This window comes from Callithrix jacchus, chromosome 1 (genome assembly GCF_049354715.1).
Source record: "Callithrix jacchus isolate 240 chromosome 1, calJac240_pri, whole genome shotgun sequence".
Classification (NCBI taxonomy): domain Eukaryota; kingdom Metazoa; phylum Chordata; class Mammalia; order Primates; family Cebidae; genus Callithrix; species Callithrix jacchus.
In genome coordinates, this window is record NC_133502.1 from 63073680 (window position 1) to 63093240 (window position 19561).

General features: G+C 39.4%; 1 non-coding gene across 1 annotated transcript; it reads right to left on the reverse strand.

The window, feature by feature from the left end:
* Positions 1-13471: 13471 nt before the first annotated feature.
* Positions 13472-14424, reverse strand: LOC144579714 (18S ribosomal RNA). Its single transcript, XR_013527892.1, has one exon. It is a non-coding gene; the product is annotated as an 18S ribosomal RNA (ribosomal RNA).
* Positions 14425-19561: the final 5137 nt, after the last annotated feature.

Consider the following 19561-nt stretch of genomic DNA (forward strand, 5'->3'; position numbering starts at 1 on the left):
ATTGTACTTTTCGGCTACTTCTAACTTGATGTAGGCTTGAAAATGAAATAGGTGAGATCATAAAATAACATGTAAAATAAGAGTCCTATAGGGAAGCATGTGTGATAACCTCTCACATTAACAACATACATGAGCTTTGAGTAGGATCCAGAAGAAGGAAACTAGAAATAAAATAAAATGATTCACTGGACTTGATTCTTGAAACTGTCTCTTTTGAGCAGCCAAGTTATGAAAACATAAGATTATATTATTCTTTGAGATATATTTCATAGATAACAAAAAGCACAGCTCAGTGTACAGCATAATGAGTTTTGGCAAATGCAAACACCTTTGTAACTATTACCCAAAGCAGAATACAGAGTATTGGCATCACCCCTGGAAGTTCCCTTGTGCTGTTTCAGGCCAATGTCCCTGCCCTACACACACACCCACAGGCAATGTTGTTCTGATTGCCATAGCTATAGATTGGTTTGCCTGCCTTTTAACTTCACATAGATAGAATCATATCATGGCCGGGTGCAGTCGCTCACACCTGTAATCCCAGCATTTTGCTAGGCCAAGGTGGGCAGATCACGAAGTCAAGAGTTCAAGACCATCTTGGCCAACATGGTGAAACCACATTTCTACTATAAATGCAAAAATTAGCTGGCCGTGGTGATGGGCACCTGTAATCCCAGCTATTCGGGAGGCTGAGGCAGGACAATCATTTGAACTTGGGAGGTGGAGGTTGCAGAGCCAAAGTGGTGCCGTTGCACTCCAGTCTGGGTGACAGGGCAAGACTCCCATCTCAAATAAAATAATAATCATCATAAAAAAAGAATCATACTGTAAGCACTCTTCTGTTAAGATATCTGGCTTCTTTGATTCAATATATTACATTGGAGGCTCACGAGGTTGCATGTATTCGAGGTTCTCTTTTTTGCTATTAATAGTGCATTGTACAAATATAGCACATTTTGTTTATTCTTCTGCTGATGGAATTTGGGTTGTTTACAACTTGGGGATATTAAGAATAAAGCCCTATGAATATTTAAGTGCAAGTCTTTTTGTACACCTATGTTTTTATTTCTTACTACTTGTTTTTATAATTACTCATATGCAGAAAATCATTTCTTAAATGCTATTTATTAGCTTTTAATTTTTCTCACCTATAGACCAAGCAAGTGAAATGTAACTGTAATTATAGAAAAGACTAAACAGTAGAGAAAAGAGCATGGTAGATAAGAGGAACAGTATGTGCAAAGGCCCTGAGGAGGAAACAGCTTGATGTATTGAAGAACCTGAGACCATGTGACTAGAGTACAGTGTTTGAAAAGAATAGTGGCAGGAGATGAGGATGACTGGAGTCCAATTAAGAACAGCCTATTAGGCCACATTAAGTATGCTACATTTTATCGTAAGTGAATCTGATGAATAGTTTTAGGAAGTAGAGTCATATGGTTCATTATTTTCTGTGGAGGGAATGCAAATATAAAAGGGGAACAGGCCAGGCACAGTGGCTCACACCTATAATCCCAGCACTTTGGGAGGCTGAGGCGAGTGGATCACTTGACCAACACTGTAGAACCCTGTCTCTACTAGAAATACAAAAATTAGCTAGGTGTGGTGGCAGGTGCCTGTAATTCCAGCTACTCAGGAGGCTAAGGCAGGAGAACCACTTGAACCTGGGAGGCAGAGGTTGTAGTGAGCTGAGATTGCACCACTGCACTCCAGACTGGGCGACAGAATGAGACTCTATCAAAAAAAATAATAAAAAAAAAGAAGAAGAAGAAAAGAAAAGAAAAAAAGGGCAGGAGGGGAACACAAGAAGCTACTGTAGTAAATCTTCAGAGATATGGACATGCCATTAGGCTAGAGATGAAAAGACCTGGGCAGATGTGAAACAGATTTTGGAAGTAGAATTTGAACTTATGGCATCTGCCTAAACAAATGAATTTCCATCTAAAAAAAAAAAAAAAAAGGACCACTTTAGGAGGTTGAGATGGGTGGATTGCCTGAGGTCAGGAGTTCCAGAAAACCTGGCCAACATGACAAAATCTCATCTCTACTAAAAATACAAAACTTACCCAGGTGTGATGCCAGGTGCCTGTAGTTCCAGCTACTCAAGAGACTGAGGCAGGAAAATTGCTTGAACCAGAGGTGGAGGTTGCAGTGAGCTGAGATCATGCCAATGCACTCCAGCCTGGGTGACAAAGAGACTTCATCTCGAATGAATGAATAAATGAATAAATTTTAAAAAGGAACCAAAAATTCAAGTAAATTACCAAGTGCTAATTCTGAAATCTTAATTTGTTATTTGTGGGGGAGGATATGGGCCTGATGATTTTCTCTGAGTTATTGAAAGGTCTTTCCAGGACAGCTAGAAGAAATGAGACTAAGGAGAACTGGTAAATTTTCAAAAGCAAATAATTAGGTAGAAGAGATTAAATTGGCTGGGCATGGTGGCTCACACCTGTAATCCCAGCACTTTGGGACGCTGAGGCAGGCAGATCACCTGAGATCAGGAGTTCGAGACCAGCCTGCCCAACCTGGCGATATCCCATTTCTACTAATAATACAAAAAATTAGCTGGGCATGGTGGTGCGTACCTGTAGTCCCAGCTACTCAGGAGGCTGAGGCAGGGGAATCACTTGAACTTGGGAGGTGGAGGTTGCAGTGAGCTGCACTGCACGCCAGCCTGGGCAACGATCCAGCCTGGGGGACAAGAGCAAACTCCATCTCAAAAAAAAAAAAGAAGAAATTAAATAATTTGATCTTAAGTATCAAAAAGTCAGACAAAACAGAGACATGAGATATCAATGAGTGATGTCTTACTGTAGCCAGTCTTATGAAGCTTTATTAGAAGGATAGGCTCAGAGACCTACTTCTCTTGGCTTCATATCTGATTATCTTATGAAATAGAGAAACACTCAAGGCTTTTACTACACAGTGGTGTAGAGATGTTACTGTCCATAAAATATATTGCATAACAAGCTTATGCATGTGAAATAACTTTTTTTTTATAAGACAGAGTTTTGCTCTTGTCGCCCAGATTGGAGTGCAATGGCGCAATCTCAGCTCACTGCAACCTCCACCTCATGGGTTCAAGCAATTCTCCTGCCTCAGCCTCTGAAGTAACTGAGATTACAGGCATACGCCACCGTGCCCGGCTAATTTTGTATTTTTAGTAGAGACAGGGTTTCTCCATATTGTTCAGGCTGGTCTTGAACTCCCAACCTCAGGTGATCCACCGCCCACCTCAGCCTCCTAAAGTGCTGGGGTTACAGGCATGAGTCACCATGCCTGGCTGTAATAACTTTAAAACACATTCATTTCACTGGACTCATCCAGTTTGGCATCTAGCCAGTGGCAATACCAAGTGATAGTTTTGGGAGACTTAAATCATCCCTAAAATCTTCATCAGTCCTCCTATCAAGGCTACCAACCAAATATACAATCTGAAGAATAAGACACATGCTCTGCAGATGAAGCTTTGAGGCCTGTTTGCTAACCCTGTGGCCTTAGTTTGCTAGGGTTGCCATAACACAAAGTACCACAGACTGGATTGCTTAAAACAACAGAAATTTGTTTTGTTTTGTTTTGTTTCCTCTCTCTCTCCAATTTTCATAGGACACATTATCTGGTAACTTATTGAGAAAGAGAACATGGAAAGTAAAATTGTGAGACTTTTCATATCTAAAAATATCGTGATTAATGGTTTGTTATTGACTACTTCATTGAAAAACATTTTCTCCTACATTTTGAGAGTTGTTTCATTGTCTTATTGACTTCAGAGTTGCAGATAAGAATTCTGATTCTGAGTCTAAATCTTCTCCAGCATGTGTTTCTTTAACCAGTCTCCCTGTTTTGAGTCTTTTCTTCTCATCCCAGCTCTGCATGATGTTTGGTGCTGAACTTTCCCAATGTTCTCTGGAATGAATTGGTTCCCTCTCCTTGGCATCCTGTTCCTCGGGCAGTTAGGTTTAACTTTCTTAGGTTTAGGTTCAACTCGCTAAATCAATTACCATTCCTCTGTTCAGGGATGACCATGAAAATATTTAACTACAAGGAGGGCAGGAGCACAGAACAGACACTGCTTATATATAATCGATGAGGTCATATCAGAGTGGAAAGGTGAGTACTAAGTGAATATCTGCTCTGCTTCCATTTAATTTCTATTCTCTAATTTTTTTTTTTACTGTTTTCTACTTTTCTCACTTTCCTTGGGCTTGGACATGTATGCCTTTTCGTATTCCTTTCTTGTCATTTTGGCAGAGTTTCAGCAGGAGTTAAATGTGTGAATTTAAAAGCTATGTTTAGCAAAAAGTCTACAAGATGCTTAATATCTATTATCACATTTAATTCTTATACCAAACTTATAAAAAGGTATTATTAACTCCACCTAACATAAGAAAGCTAAGGCACAAATATGTTTAAGACTCTTGCTGAAGATCTAACAGGTGATCATTGTGGAGCAAAGTTCAGATTAGATGGTCTGAAGTCCATGTTCTTTTCTTCCAAAGAGAAAGCAGCCCTCAAAGACCACATAGCCCTCTCTCCAAATGAATGTTTTCCCCAATCTTCTGCTAGCTACATTTCTGAGAGTAGGTTAGCTGTTCACTTTTATCAAAAGCACTTAGAAGTGACTGTTAAAAATGTGGATCCCTGGGTTCTACCCTAGACCTAAGGAATCACAACCTCAAGAAGGTGAGAGATTGGGATTTGCATTTCAAAGTAGTCCCTGCAGGAGCTTGTGATTCAGATATTTTGAGAAGCATTGCTGTAATTAACATATGCCTCTCCAAAACAGTAACCACCACCATTGCTTACTGAGTTGAATCATTTTTGCTGTTAGGTGAGTTAGGTAGGTCTTCCTGAGTCCCAGGTGTTACACTGGAGAGGATGTGGAGAAATAGAAACACTTTTACACTGCTGGTGGGAGTGTAAATTAGTTCAACCATTGTGGAAGACAGTGTGGCGATTCCTCAAGGACTTAGAAATAGAAATTCCATTTGACCCAGCAATCCCATTACTGGGTATATATCCAAAGGACTATAAATCGTTCTGCTATAAGGACACATGCACACGAATGTTCATTGCAGCACTGTTTACAATAGCAAAGACCTGGAACCAACCAAAATGCCCATCGATGATAGACTGGACTGGGAAAATGTGGCACATATACACCATGGAATATTATGCAGCAATCAAAAATGATGAGTTCGTGTCCTTTGTAGGGACATGGATGAAACTGGAGAACATCATTCTTAGCAAACTGACACAAGAACAGAAAATGAAAGACCACATATTCACACTCATAGGCAGGTGATGAACAATGAGAACACATGGACACAGGGAAGGGAGTACTACACACTGGGGTCTATTGGGGGAAATAGGGGAGGGACAGTGGGGGAGGGGGAGCTAGGGAGGGATAGCCTGGGGAGAAATGCCAAATGTGGGTGAAGGGGAGGAAGGCAGCAAATCACACTGCCATGTGTGTACCTATGCAACTATCTTGCATGTTCTGCACATGTACCCCAAAACCTAAAATGCAATAAAAATAAAATAAAACTGTTCAAATTTAATTCTTAAAAAAAAAGAAAAGAGCATCTCAGATAATCAAGGGCCAATATTGAGAACTAATATTCAGAGTGACTCTTCCCAGTACAGCACATCTAAAAATGCTGGATAAGCTATGAAAAGCACATTTCTAAAAACCAAACTGACTGGGATAAAGTAAGGAAAATAATAAAGGAAAACCAGAATACAAAGCTAAAGGATTACCAGTGTGTGTTCTGATCTCTGGTGGCTGGGACATCTCAGGGAGCCAGAAGATAAAGTCAAAAGACTGAGCAGGTGCAAGTCAGACTGGACCTCCATATAGTCAGGCTGAAGAGGACATCTCAGTGGATGAGCCGGGGCACCCACGAGATTCATGTTTGTTGTAAATCTGTAAGAAGCCACACACCAGAGAGGCAGCTATAATACTGTGGCTAAGAGCGTAGGCTGTGGACGAAATTGTCTGGGTTGCAATTTAACCATTTTAAAATGTGCAATTCAGTGGCATTAAGTACATTCACATCGTCCTGCCACCATCACCACCATCCACCTCTAAAAAGTTTTCATCTTCCCAAATGAAACTCTGTAATCATTAAACATGAACTCCCAATTCTTCCCTCCCTAAACCCCTGACAATGACCTGTCTACTTCTTGTTTCTATAAAGTTGGCTTTTCCAGGTACCTCATATGAGCGGAAGCATATATGTCCTTTTATGTCTGGCTTATTTCACTGAGCATATGTTCTTACAGCTCACCCATGTTGTAGCATGAGTCAGAATTTCCTTCCTTTCTAAGGCTTAATAATATCCCATTATATATATATCTCATATTTTGTTTATCCATTCATTTGTCAGCAGACATTAAGGTTATTTTCACCTTTTGGCTACAGTGAATAACACTGCTAAAAACATTGGTAAACAAGTATCTATTTGAGTTCTGCTTTCAATGCTTTTATATGTACACCCAGAAGTAGATCATACAGTAATTTTATGTTTACTTTTTTGAGGGACTGCCATACTGTTTTCCACAGGGCTGCACCATTTTACATTCCCATCAGCAATACACAGTGTTCCAGCTTCTACATATCCTCACCAACACTGTTGGTTTCTGTTTTTTGATACCAGCCATCCTAATTGGTGTGAATCACTGTAGTTTTGATTTGTATTTCCCTAATAGTGAAGGACGTTGAGTATTCTTTCAGGCATTTTTATTGGCCATTTATATATCTTCTTTAGAGAAATATATATTCAATTTCCTTGCCCATTTTTGAATTGGATTGTTTGGCTTTTTGTTATTGAATTCTCAGAGTTCTTTATACATTCTGGATAATAATCCCTTATCAGATATGTGATCTGAAAATATTTTCTCCCACTCTGTGGGTTGTCTTTTACTCTCCTGATAGTGTCCTGCGATGCACAAAAGTTTTTAGTTTAGTCTAGGTTATAATCTTGACTCCAGAATTTACTCAGTGTGACTTTGGACTAGCTATTTAACCTCTCTGGGTGTCAGTGTCCTCATCTGAGGACATCTATCTCACAAAGTTGACATAAAGATTAAATAATTATTGATAAGGGTGCCAAGACCATTCAGTGGGGAGAGGACACTCTCTTCAATGAGTGATGTTGGGAAAACTGAATATCCAAAGGCAAAAGAATGAAGTTGGACCCTTACCTTGTATAATATACAAAAATTAACTGAAAACTAATCAGAGACCTAAACATAAGACCTAAACCTATTAAAACGGTATGAAGAAAACACACGGGAAAAGCTGTATGACCCTGGATTTGGCAATGATTCCTGGATGTGATACCAAAAGCACAGGCAAGGAAAGTAAAAATAGATAAATTGAGCCATGTAAAATTAAAACTCTGTGCATTCAAGGACCTGATCAACAGGCTTGTAAGGAGCTTACCTAATGGGAGAAAATATTTGCAAATCATATATTTAATAAAAGGTTGTATCTAGAATATATAATTACAACTCAACAATAAAAATCATATAATTCAAATTAAAAATGGCAAAGGGCTTGAATAGACATTCCTCCAAAGAAGACATACATAAATGCCCACAAGCACATGAAAAAATGCTCAACATCGCTAATCATTAGGGAAATGCAAACCAAAACCACAATAAGATATCACCTCACACCCATTAGGATGGCTACTGTGGTGTAACAAAAAATAAATATTTGGTCTTTGCCACTGGTTCCCGGCACAAAGTTCCCCAAACACTTGGAATTTACTGTCTTGTGTGCTAATGATGACTCAAAGCAGGGGCCCCCTAGATACCTTCAGGTTGGGAGTTAGTCACTATAAAAACTAATCAGGTGATTACATCATTAAAACTTCAGCCGCCCCCATTACCTGCACCCGCTTTCCCTCCCCAGTCTCTGGAGTAGGGAGAGGGACCTGAGATTAAACTTAATTACCAATGGCCAATGATTTAATCAATCACTCCCACATAATGAAACCAATCAAACCCCGTAAAAATGAGGTCCAGAGAGCTTCTGGGTTGGTGAACACATCAAGGTGCTGGGAGAGTGGGGTGCCCAGAGGGGACGTGGACTCTGTCCCACCACCCCCTAACCCCACCCAGTACCTTGCCTTATGCATCTTTTCCATTTGGCTGTTCCTGGGTTGTATGAATCCTTTATAATAAACTAAATGTTAAGTATTTTCTGAAGTTCTCTTTGTGAGCCATTCCAGTGAATTATCAAGCCTGAGGAGAAGTTGTGGGAACCCCAAATTTTAGCTGGTCAGTCATAAATATTGGTGACCCCTGGGACTTTCAACCAAACAGGGGACAGTCTTATAGGAATGAGTCCTTAACCTATGAGGTCTGTGCTAATCTTAGAAGTTAGTAGCAGAACTGAACTGAATTGCTGAACACCCAGTTAGTGCCAGAGAATTGGTTGAATTGGTTGTTGGTGTGGAAAAAACTCTGTGTATTCAGTGTCAGGAAAAACCCCTCAGCTACTATTAAGAGACAAAAACAGAAAATAACAAGTGTTGGTGAGGATGCAGAGAAATTGGAAGCCTTATACACTGCTGGTAGAAATGTACAATGGTGCAGACATTATGGAAACAGTATAGCAGGTCCTCAAAAATTAAACATAGAATTACCATATGATCCAGCAATTCTACTTCTGGATATATATCGAAAAGAATTGAAAGCAGGATCTTGAAGAGGTATTTGCACACCCATGTTATAGCAGCATTATTCACAATAGCCACGTGTTGAAAGCAACCTATTGTCTATTGATGGATAAACAAAATGGTGTGTGTGTGTGCTCACATATCTATGAAATAAGCCAGTCACAAATGGAAAAATACTGTATGATTCCACTTATATGAGGTATAATGAGTAGTCAAATTTATACAGACATCAAGTAGAAAGGTGGTTGCCAGGGGCTAAGAAGAGGAATGGAGGAATTAATTGATAGTTTCCGTTTTGAAGGATGAGAAACTGGTTGCACAACAATGTAATGTACTGAAGGCCACTAAACTGTACTCTTAGAAATGGTTAAGATGGGCCAGGCACCGTTGCTCATGCCTGTAATCCCAGCACTTTGGGAGGCTGAGGGGGGTGGATCATCTGAGGTCAGGAGCTCCAGACCAGCCTGGCCAACATGGTGAAACTCATTTCTACTAAAAATACAAAAATTAGCCAGGTGTGGCGGTGGGCACCTGTAATCTCAGCTACTTGGGAGGCTGAAGCAGGAGAATTCCTGAAACCCGGGAGGCTCAGGTTGCAGTGAACCAGCATGGCGCCATTGCACTCCAGCCCAGGCAACAACAGCGAGACTCCATCTCAAAAAAAAAAAAAAAAAAGAAAAGAAAAGAAATGGTTAAGATGGTAAGTTTCATGTTATGTATTTTTTACCACAATTTTAAAAAGATTAAATGATTAAATTCACATCAAATATCTTCACCAGTGCCTCACACATGGCAATGCCTCAACACTTGTTAGCTGGCATTATTTATACCAGTGACCTAATGCAGATGCCAAGCAGACCAGTGTCTTTGGAGTCAACCTTTCAAGGTCCACCGGATACCCAGTCACCTTTAATGTTTAGAAATGAAAATAGTGGTCCTGAGTTCTTATACAAACACTGGCAAGCTCTTTTTTTAACATCCTAGAATACCTTAAGTGTAAGTAGTATATGGAGTTGCAGACACTTCTGCATAGATTTGCCTTTCTACAGGTTGATTTCAAGGCCCAGCTGATTCCAGCTGGATCTTGTCACCCTCTTGTCCTCTGTTCAAATGTCCTATCATCGGCACACCACCACCAACCGTAACAAAACCATCTCAGTATGGCTCCTAGCCCAGCCAAAATTTGCAATCATCCCCTAGCCTTGCCATTGGTTTTACCAGCCTTGCTTTTTTAATACTGTCAGACATAGGCTTTACCAAGTGTGTATAACTTCTACATAAAACAAACACACAGCTATTGAGTTTAGTAGTCACCATACCCTCTTGAACTCCAGAACACAGCCAAATTTTCCAAAAGTGAATTGTACTTAAAATTTCTTTTTAAATGGGGTCGGGGGATGTCTGCAGCTTCACATGAGTTGTCTTACAGGGTAGGTCATGAAACTTAAGCTAAGTAATAGGACTTTAGCACTATACATGTGTCCTGCCTTCTAGCCATTAATTACTCACCAATGTCACTGGCAGGAAAGGAACCGCAAAAATAAAAAGGTGTTAGGAATCCGGAGCAACTTTGTTTTTTCAAAAGCTTCCTTTTCTTAAATCACATTTTAAATATATGGAGACTAAGTTAAAATTAGTCACTAATGTCTATCCTCTTTTTACTCATATAACTTTCAACAATCATTACTTGTAAATATCACCTTATGAATCCTCATAAAAAAAACCATTCTTCTGTAATGTTATTTTTACAAGTGGAGCAGGGAACCCACAGCAAGTTCCTAATTCTCTAATGTTCTAGAAGTTATTTTTTTCTACACTGCCCTGGACATAAAATTTAAATTTTTTCCCCTGAGTTACAAAAACTGAAGTTCAATATAATAAATGATGGGTCTGTGTTGCTGATTGAGAACACAGCATGAAAGAAACAGAATTGCCTTGCATTTTTTTTCATAATGGAGGGCTCAAAAAAAGCCAAAGTCCAAACTATATAAAACTGTGCTTTGATTTGCTTGAACAAGAAGTTCCCATTGGAAAGCATTCGTTGGGAGGATGAGAACATCTGGATTCCGCGATAGCAGAGTAGAAACAGATGGTGGCTTTGTGGAAGAGGGGCTGTGACTTTTCTGCTGAAAACTGCATATTCCATGGTTTTTCTTATTTTTCTAGTAAACAAAGCCTGTCTTTATCTAATTAGCTTCAAAAAACAATTTATAGATCCAGAACTCTCCAAAAACTTGAACATTTGTATAATGGGATGCTATAGCATAAAAAAGATGAATGTCAATAAAAATAGTAATAAAGATGACATCATTGACTTTTTTTTTTTTTTTTGAGACGGAGTTTCACTCTTGTTACCCAGGCTGGAGTGCAATGGCGCGATCTCGGCTCACCACAACCTCCGCCTCCTGGGTTCAGGCAATTCTCCTGCCTCAGCCTCCCGAGTAGCTGGGATTACAGGCACGCGCCACCATGCCCAGCTAATTTTTTGTATTTTTAGTAGTGACGGGGTTTCACCATGTTGACCAGGATGGTCTCGATCTCTTGAACTTGTGATCCACCCGCCTCGGCCTCCCAAAGTGCTGGGATTACAGGCTTGAGCCACCGCGCCCAGCCCATCATTGACTTTTAAGCAGAAATATTTCGTTGAATTTTAAATGCAGGGTAGAATTTAATTTACCATGTCCAATCTCTTTTCCTCTGCACCCTACATGAAGTAAAAGGCAAATGGCTACAACGTAGCTTATGGATACGTAAACTTTGGAGATGGACGGCCTGGGTTCAAATCTTGGTTCAACCATTCCCTGACTTGGGCAAACAAGTTATTTATCTTCTTTGTACCTCACTTGCGTTATCCATAAATGAGAATAATACCTTATAGAGTGGATGCGAGAGTAAGTGAGTTAATTTAATATATGTAAGCACTTAATGTCAGCACATACTAGGCACTCAATAAATGTTAGCGATTCTATTTTATTACAATCTTGCAGCAGACCTTTGTTTAGGCTGCTCATTTGGAAATTATGAACTTGTAGCTGGGTGCAATGGCTCATGATTAGTAGGATTAAGTTAATTATAAACACGTTGTTAAGAAGAGGAGTTGAACCTCTGGGTGTAAAGTTTTAAGTTTTATGCAATTACCGGGCTCTGCCATCTTAACTAAGCCCTGTTCTTGGGCTATGTTGTAGTCTGTGAGATTGAGATATGGGTCATCTAATTTTTGAGGGCACTTTATGAAGTAGGCCCCATTTCTCTTGTCCTTTCGTATTGGGAGGAATGTTTAATAGATAGAAACCGACCTGGATTGCTCCAGTCTGAACTCAGATCACGTAAGACTTTAATCGTTGAACAAACGAACCCTTAATAGCGTCTGCACCATTAGGATGTCTTGATCCAACATCGAGGTCGTAAACCCTATTGTCAATATGGACTCTAGAATAGGATTGCGCTGTTATCCCTAGGGTAACTTAGTCCGTTGATCAAGTTATTGGGTCAATAGATTTATTTTTACTTAGACTAGTGAGGTCTTAGTGTGTGTTTTTCGGGGGCTATGTTGTACTCCGAGGTCACCCCAACCAAAATCTACGGTACACTTATGATAGGTTATTGCCTGTTGGTTTGAAAGGTTGTGGCTTGTACCGTTAAATTGAAGCTCCATAGGGTCTTCTCGTCTTATTTAGGCATATCCGCCTCTTCACGGATAGGTCAATTTCACTGATTAAAAGTAAGAGACAGTTAAACCCTCGTGTGGCCATTCATACAAGTCCTTATTTAGAGAACAAGTGATTATGCTACCTTTGCATGGTCAGGGTACTGCGGCCGTTGAACATGTGTCACTGGGCAGGCAGTGCCTCTAATACTGGGGATGCTAGAGGTGATGTTTTTGGTAAACAGGCGGGGGTAGAGTTTGCCGAGTTCCTTTTACTTTTTTTAATCTTTCCTTAGTGCATGCCTGTGTCGGGTTAACAGTTCGGTTAATTGGTGGATTAATTTGTAGTATATGATAATTGGGCTGTTAACTAACAGTAGTTGTTTCGGTCTGAGATAAGCTTATGCAAGGAGAATAATTTCATGTTACTTATATCAACATTATTGCTTCTATTTGATAATAGATTGGTCCAATTTGTATTAGGAGTTCAATGAGATTATTAGGATTAAGAGTAAATAAATATTGAGCTTGTACGCTTTCTTAATTGGTGGCTGCTTTTAGGCCAACTATGATGGCTAAATTGTTTACTCTCTATAAAAGGTTGTTTCCTAGGGTCTTAAGAGCTGTCCCTCTTTAGACTAACAGTTAAATTTACAGGAGGATTATGTGATTCTGTAGGTAAATTTAAAGTTGAACTAAGATTCTGTCTTGGACAACCAGCTATCACCAGGCTCGGTAGGTTTGTCGCCACTACCCAGAGATTTTCCCACTATTTTGCCACATAGACGGGTGCGCTCTTTTAGCTATCCTTGGGTAGCTCGCTTGGTTTTGGGGGGCATTGTTTAAGTTCTCTTTATAGAGCTATTTCTGGTTGGTTCATTATGCAGAAGGTACAAGGGTTTATCTTTGCTTTTTTGTGCTTTATTGGTTTTGTTCTTTCCCTTGCGGTACTGTATCTATTGCGCCTAAAATATAATTTCTATCTCCTATACTTTTGTAGTAGGTAAATGATTTAATTAATGAGGCTAAGTAGTATATTTTAGTAATGTTTGGGCTAGAGTTAGCTCAAAACCATTATTTGTTGTGAGATCTTCCGGGTGTAAGCCGGATGCTTTAATTTAAGCTACGTTTTGATTCGTCCAAGCGCACTTTCCAGTACGCTTACCATGTTACGACTTATCCCCTCTAGATCAGTATGAAGTGGCTTGTTGTCAATATACTTTTGTGTGATGTTTGAGGAGGGTGACGGGCGGTGTGTGCGTGCTTAATGGCCTTGTTTCAATCAAGCTCTCTATTCTTGGTTTACTGCTAAATCCACCTTAGGCCCTTAAATTTCATAAGGGTTATCGTTTAGTTTTCTGATGTAGAAAATGTAGCCCATTTCTTCCCATGTCATTGGCTGCACCTTGACCTAACGTTTTTATGGTAATACTTCTGCTTACTTTGCAATCATTAAGGAGTTTGCTGAAGATGGCGGTATACAGGCTGATGGCTAGATGTGGTGAGGTTTATCGGGGTGTATCGATTATAGAACAGGCTCCTCTAGACGGATGTAAAGCACCGCCAGGTCCTTTGAATTTCAAGCTGTTGCTTGTAGTGTTCTGGCAAATAAATTTGTTAATTAAGTTATTGAGGTTTAGGGCTAAGCATAGTGGGGTATCTAATCCCAGTTTGTGTCTTAGCTATAGTGTGTTCAGAATGCTAAAGCCACTTTCGTAGAGTATTTCACTATAACTGGAGTTTTCTACGACTTAGTTATAGGTTAGCTTTATTGGGTGGGTTAAGTCTTAAACACTCTTTACGCCAGGCTCTATTAACTTGAGTCAATCGTATGGCCGCGGTGGCTGGCACGAAATTGACCAACTCTGATTGTCAGTGTAACTTAGTTAAACTTTCGTTCATTGCTAAAAGTTTGTCACTGCTGTTTCCCGTGGGGGTGTGGCTAAGCAAAGTGTCTTGAGCTGCATGTTTGCGTGCTTGATACTTGCTCCTCACATTTTGGTGGAGGGCATTCTCACAGGGTCGTGGATGCTTGCATGTGTAATATCACTGAGGGCTAATAGAAAGGCTAGGACCAAACCTATGTGTTTATGGGGTTATGATTACCCGTCTAGACATTTTCAGTGTCTTGCTTTAAAGTTAAGCTACATTAACTTGAGCTATTTGGGTGGTGCATATAGGTGGGGGGGGGGTTCCCTGCTGTGTTAGTATAAGTACATTCTCTGAAGGGTATCGTTTGAGGTATGCGAGGAGTAACAGTTTATATAGTCATTTAGTAATGTGTGTTGGGGTGGGGAGGTTTTGCTTGATAGTGGGGTCAATAGTGGGTTGTTTCTTTGTTGGAGAGTGTGGTCAATAGTGGATTATCTCTTTGTGATACATGCCTCAGAGAATATGGGCTTAGTTTTGGATTTTAATGGGGTAAACATTTTGGTTACGTTACTGTACTGTAATCTCAGCACTTTGGGAGGCTGAGGCAAGTGGATCACTTGAGGCCAGGAATTCAAGACCAGCCTGGCCAACATAGTGAAACCATGTCTCTACTAAAAATAGAAAAATTAGCTGGGCCTGATGTTAGGTGCCTGTGATCCCACTTACTCAAGAGGCTGAGGCATGAGAATTGCTTGAACCCAGGAGGTAGAGGTTATACTGAGCTGAGATCATGCCACTGCACTCCAACCATGGGCAACAGAGTGAGACTCTGTCAAAAAAAAAGAAAGAAAGAAAGAGAGATGAAAGGAAAGAAAGGAAGGGAAGGGAAGGTCAAAAGACCTAGTGTCACAAGGGAAAGGGAAGTTGAATCTAGGAACAAACACAATGTTGGCCACATAGCATGAGATACTCAGAGGATGGTGGGCCACTCATGGGGCCTTTACCTACACTGCCTCATTTAGTGTTATCAAGAGTCCTGCAATAGGACATTATTTTTTATAATTGAGAAAACTGAAGTCCACAGTGGTGAAGTAACATGCACAAGCTCATGCAGCTGGGAAGTGATAGAGCCAAGATTCCAAAGACAATGAACTTTCCCCTGTAGCATGCTGCTTGACATACAAAAAGGAATAGGATATACGATCCCTGCTCTCAGAGCTTACACACTATTAGGGGAAAAGATATATAAATAACTGTAAAACAATGAGATGAATGGGAAACTGGTTTATGAACAAAGTATATGGGCATATAGGCCTGTAAATCCATTCCCTCAGGTAGCTGCATATTTACCGTAGGCAGGGAAGGAGAATAAAAATGACAAAGGCAAGATAGTAATACATGTCCTTGATGATACAATGAATATCCTTCATTGCCATTTTATTTTTAAATACATATTCATTATTTACCATTTAGAACAAGCAATATCTTACGTTCATAAGGTTATTATGATCCTTATTTGCAGATTTTTTTAAATCAAAAGAGAGTTTAAGATTCATGCATTTAAAGTAAAGTGCTTCAAGATACCAGTACTTTTATATTTTGTGTAAGGAATGTGGGGAAATAAGAATATAATTATAAATATAAACATCTAAACATATAGCTTAGTTTGGCATAAATATATACTGGAAGGTCAAATAAAAAACCTCTGGGGTAGGAACGTGGGGAATGTGGTAAAAGAGATAGGAATGGAAGCAAGACTTTTCTGAATATATCTTTTTATAGAGATTTTCATTGTAAACCATGTAAATATTTACATATTTAAAGAAAAAAACAAGGCTAGGCACAGTGGCTCATGCCTGTAATCCCAGCACTTTGGGAGGCTGAGGCAAGTGGATCACTAGGTCAGAAGTTTGAGACCAGCTTGGCCAACATAGTGAAATCCTGTCTCTAGTAAAAAATACAAAAAATTAGCCAGGTGTGTTGGCACACACCTGTAATCCCAGCTACTCAGCAGGCTGAGGCAGGAGAATTGCTTGAACCCGGGAGGTGGAGGTTGCAGTGAGCTGAGATTGTGCCATTGCACTCCAGCCTGGGAGACGGTGGGAGACTCCGTCTCAAAAAAAGAGAAAGAGAAAGAAAAAGAAAAAACAAGCAAACATTAAAATTTAAAATATACGGAAATGAATTACCCAAACTCTGTATTGAACTGGTAATATAGTTACACAGAGACAAGAATTTTGAATAAATTTTGAACACTGTGTATTCTAAGGAGAAAAAGAATTTCAAAGATATATAAAACTCCATATTGTATCTTATTTTTAGTAGTAAATATAGCACTTCAATTTTGTGACTATTTTGTGTATATTTTGGGACAAAGCAAATATTTTGATATTATTAGGAACCAAGGTGATCAGTGTGAGAAAAAGTGTTCAAATATCAAACTTTAGAAGGTAATATGTAATGTTAAAATCTGAATTGATCTGTGCATGAAAAGCCACAATCAACAGAGTTAAAAGAAAATGCACAGAATGAGAAAAAATATTTATAAATCAAATATCTGACAAGTGATTAACATACAAATATATAATGAACTGCAGCTCAACAAAAAATAACTAAGTTTTTTAAATGAGCAAAAGATCTGAAAAGACATTGCCCCAAAGAAGATATACACACGGCCACAAGCACTTCACTAATGATTAGGGAAATACAAATCAAAAACACAATGAGGCAGGCCGCGGTGACTCACACCTGTAATTCCAGCAGTTTGGGAGGCTGAGGCTGGCAGATCACTTGAGGTCAGGAGTTCAAGACCGGCCTGGACAATATGGTGAAATCCTGTCTCCACTAAAAATACAACTTAGGCAGGCATGGTTGTGCACGCCTGTAGTCCCAGCTACTCGAGAGGCTGAGGCAGGAGAATTGCTTGAACCCAGGAGGCAGCGGTTGCAGTGAGCCAAGATCGCAACATACCACTCTAAGCTGAGTGACAGAAAGACTCTGTCTCAAAAAACAAGCAAACAAACAAACAAAAACAATGAAATATCACTTCACATTCATTAGGAAGGTTGCTATTTAAACAAACAATGAAAAAGAGATGGGTGCAGTGCCTGTATGTCGTCCCACTTGGAAGACTGAGGAGGGAGGATCGTTTGAGCCCCAAGAGTTCAAGGCTAACCTGGGCTACTTGTGAAACCCTGTCTCTTAAAAAACAAAAAGAAAATAACAAATATTGATGAGATTATGGAGAATATTGAAATCCTTGTACACTGTTGGTGGGAATGTACAATGGTGTAGGTCTATGAAAAACAGCCTGGTGGCACCTCAAAAAAACTAAAAATAGAAATAACCATATGATCTGGCAATTCCACTTCTGGGTATATAGTTAAAAGAATTGAAAGCAGGATCTCAGATAAATATTTGTATAGCCATATTCAAAGCAGCATTATTCACAATAGCCAAGAGATGGAAGCGATACCAATGTTTATTGATGAATGAATGGATAAGAAAAATGTGGCATATTTGCAACATGCAATATGTATGTTTTAAATACTTAATGGAATATTATTCAGCCTTAAAAGAAAGGAAATTCTGATATATGGTACAATCTGAATGAACCTTGAGGACATCATTCTGTGAAATAAACCATTCACAAACAGACAAATGTTGTGTGATTTCTCTCATGTGAGGTTCCCTAGAGTGCTTAAATTCATAGAAACAGAAAGCCAGAATGGTGGTTGCCAGGAGCTAGAGGAAGACGGAAATAGGAGGGTGTTGTTGAATGGGTATAGAGTTTCAGTTTTGCAAGAGGAAAAGCTTTCGGAGATGGGTTGCACAACAGTGTGAATATACTTAACACTACTGAACTCTGCAATTAAAAATGGTAATTTTTATATGCATTTTACAATTAAAAAATTTAAAATTGCTTGGCTACAGGGGGAGATTCTATCTTCACCTTCTAAGGCAGTTTTATCTAAATGTCCTTGAAAAGATAGTCCAAAAAAAAAAAAAAAAAGACAATCAATGCTTGGACCTCAAGTTATACAGAGAAGCAAGAGACCAATGGAGACTTGTCTCCTGTGGCATATACACTACAGTGGTGAGATCTGGCAATTGTCATCTTCATCAGGGGTCCAAACCCAATATTGCTAATAATGTGACAGCTGTGCCTCTTGGTGTCATGCAATAGAAGTACACAGCTTCCTACAAGTGTTCTTGCTTTAAGCCTTCAAACTGAATCTAAGCAAGTCTTACGACATAACTTTCAAGTTACAGGAAATACAGAGAGTAGACGAATAAGTTAACACTACCAGGAAGCAATGAGACAGATCTCCATTCTACAAGACAACTGGCCCCATCAGTTTAAAAAGTCAATGTCATTTTTAACAAAAAGGTATGTGGGGGGATAATGTAGAATAAAAGAAGGCATAATAATGTGCAATGCATGAATCTTGATTGGATTCTGAATCACAAAAAGAAGGGCTATAAGACGAAATTGAACGTGGACTGGATATTAGATTATTTTAGGGAATTGCTTTCTTAGGTGTAATAATAATATTATGGGTTTTTTAGAAGCACAGACCTATTCTTAGAAGATACACTCTGAAGTGTCATGTGTACCTGAAAGAAATCTTCAGATTGTTCAACAACACATGCACCGTACATTGAACTACAGGAAATTGTTTCCATTCAATTTTTATTACAATGTTTTATACTTCGACCTGATAAATAAGTTAGCAAATATTAATGATTGTTTCAGCCTGGTGAGAAATATATGAGTGTTACTGTCCTATTCTTTCAACTTTTTTGATTACTTGGAAATTTTATTAATAAGGTTTTGAAAAAACAAAATAAGAAAACAGTTTGACATCACATTCACTGAGGAAGTGAATACTACTTTTACCACTTAGTAGCTATATGATGGCAACGATGCCAAGAGAAGTTTCCTGGGATGAGTGCTGCTGGGGGCAGCTGAGGCGGCTTTATTCCATCCACATCTTCCATCAAGAAGGCTTATTGCCACCCACAATAAGAACAGCGTGCTTGGCTACTCTGGGCATACTGCCTACGGGGTAGTCCTGCTCTGCAAGGAGCAGTAAAAAAAATAAAATAAAATAACAAAACAGTGTTTTGGCCTAAGCCTCCTAAGCACTAGATTCTGGCTCCTAAGGCACACTAACTGGGTGCTATGTGACCTCGGTGAGGTGCTTAATTAATTCTCCAAGGACTTAGCATTAAGTAGATCTGAAGAATAAGGAGGAAAGAGTTTAGGATAACTTCCACATTTCTGGCCAGAGTGACACCCCAGGAAGAGAAAGCATAAGCATCCCTGGAGGGTTAAGAGTTATTTCAG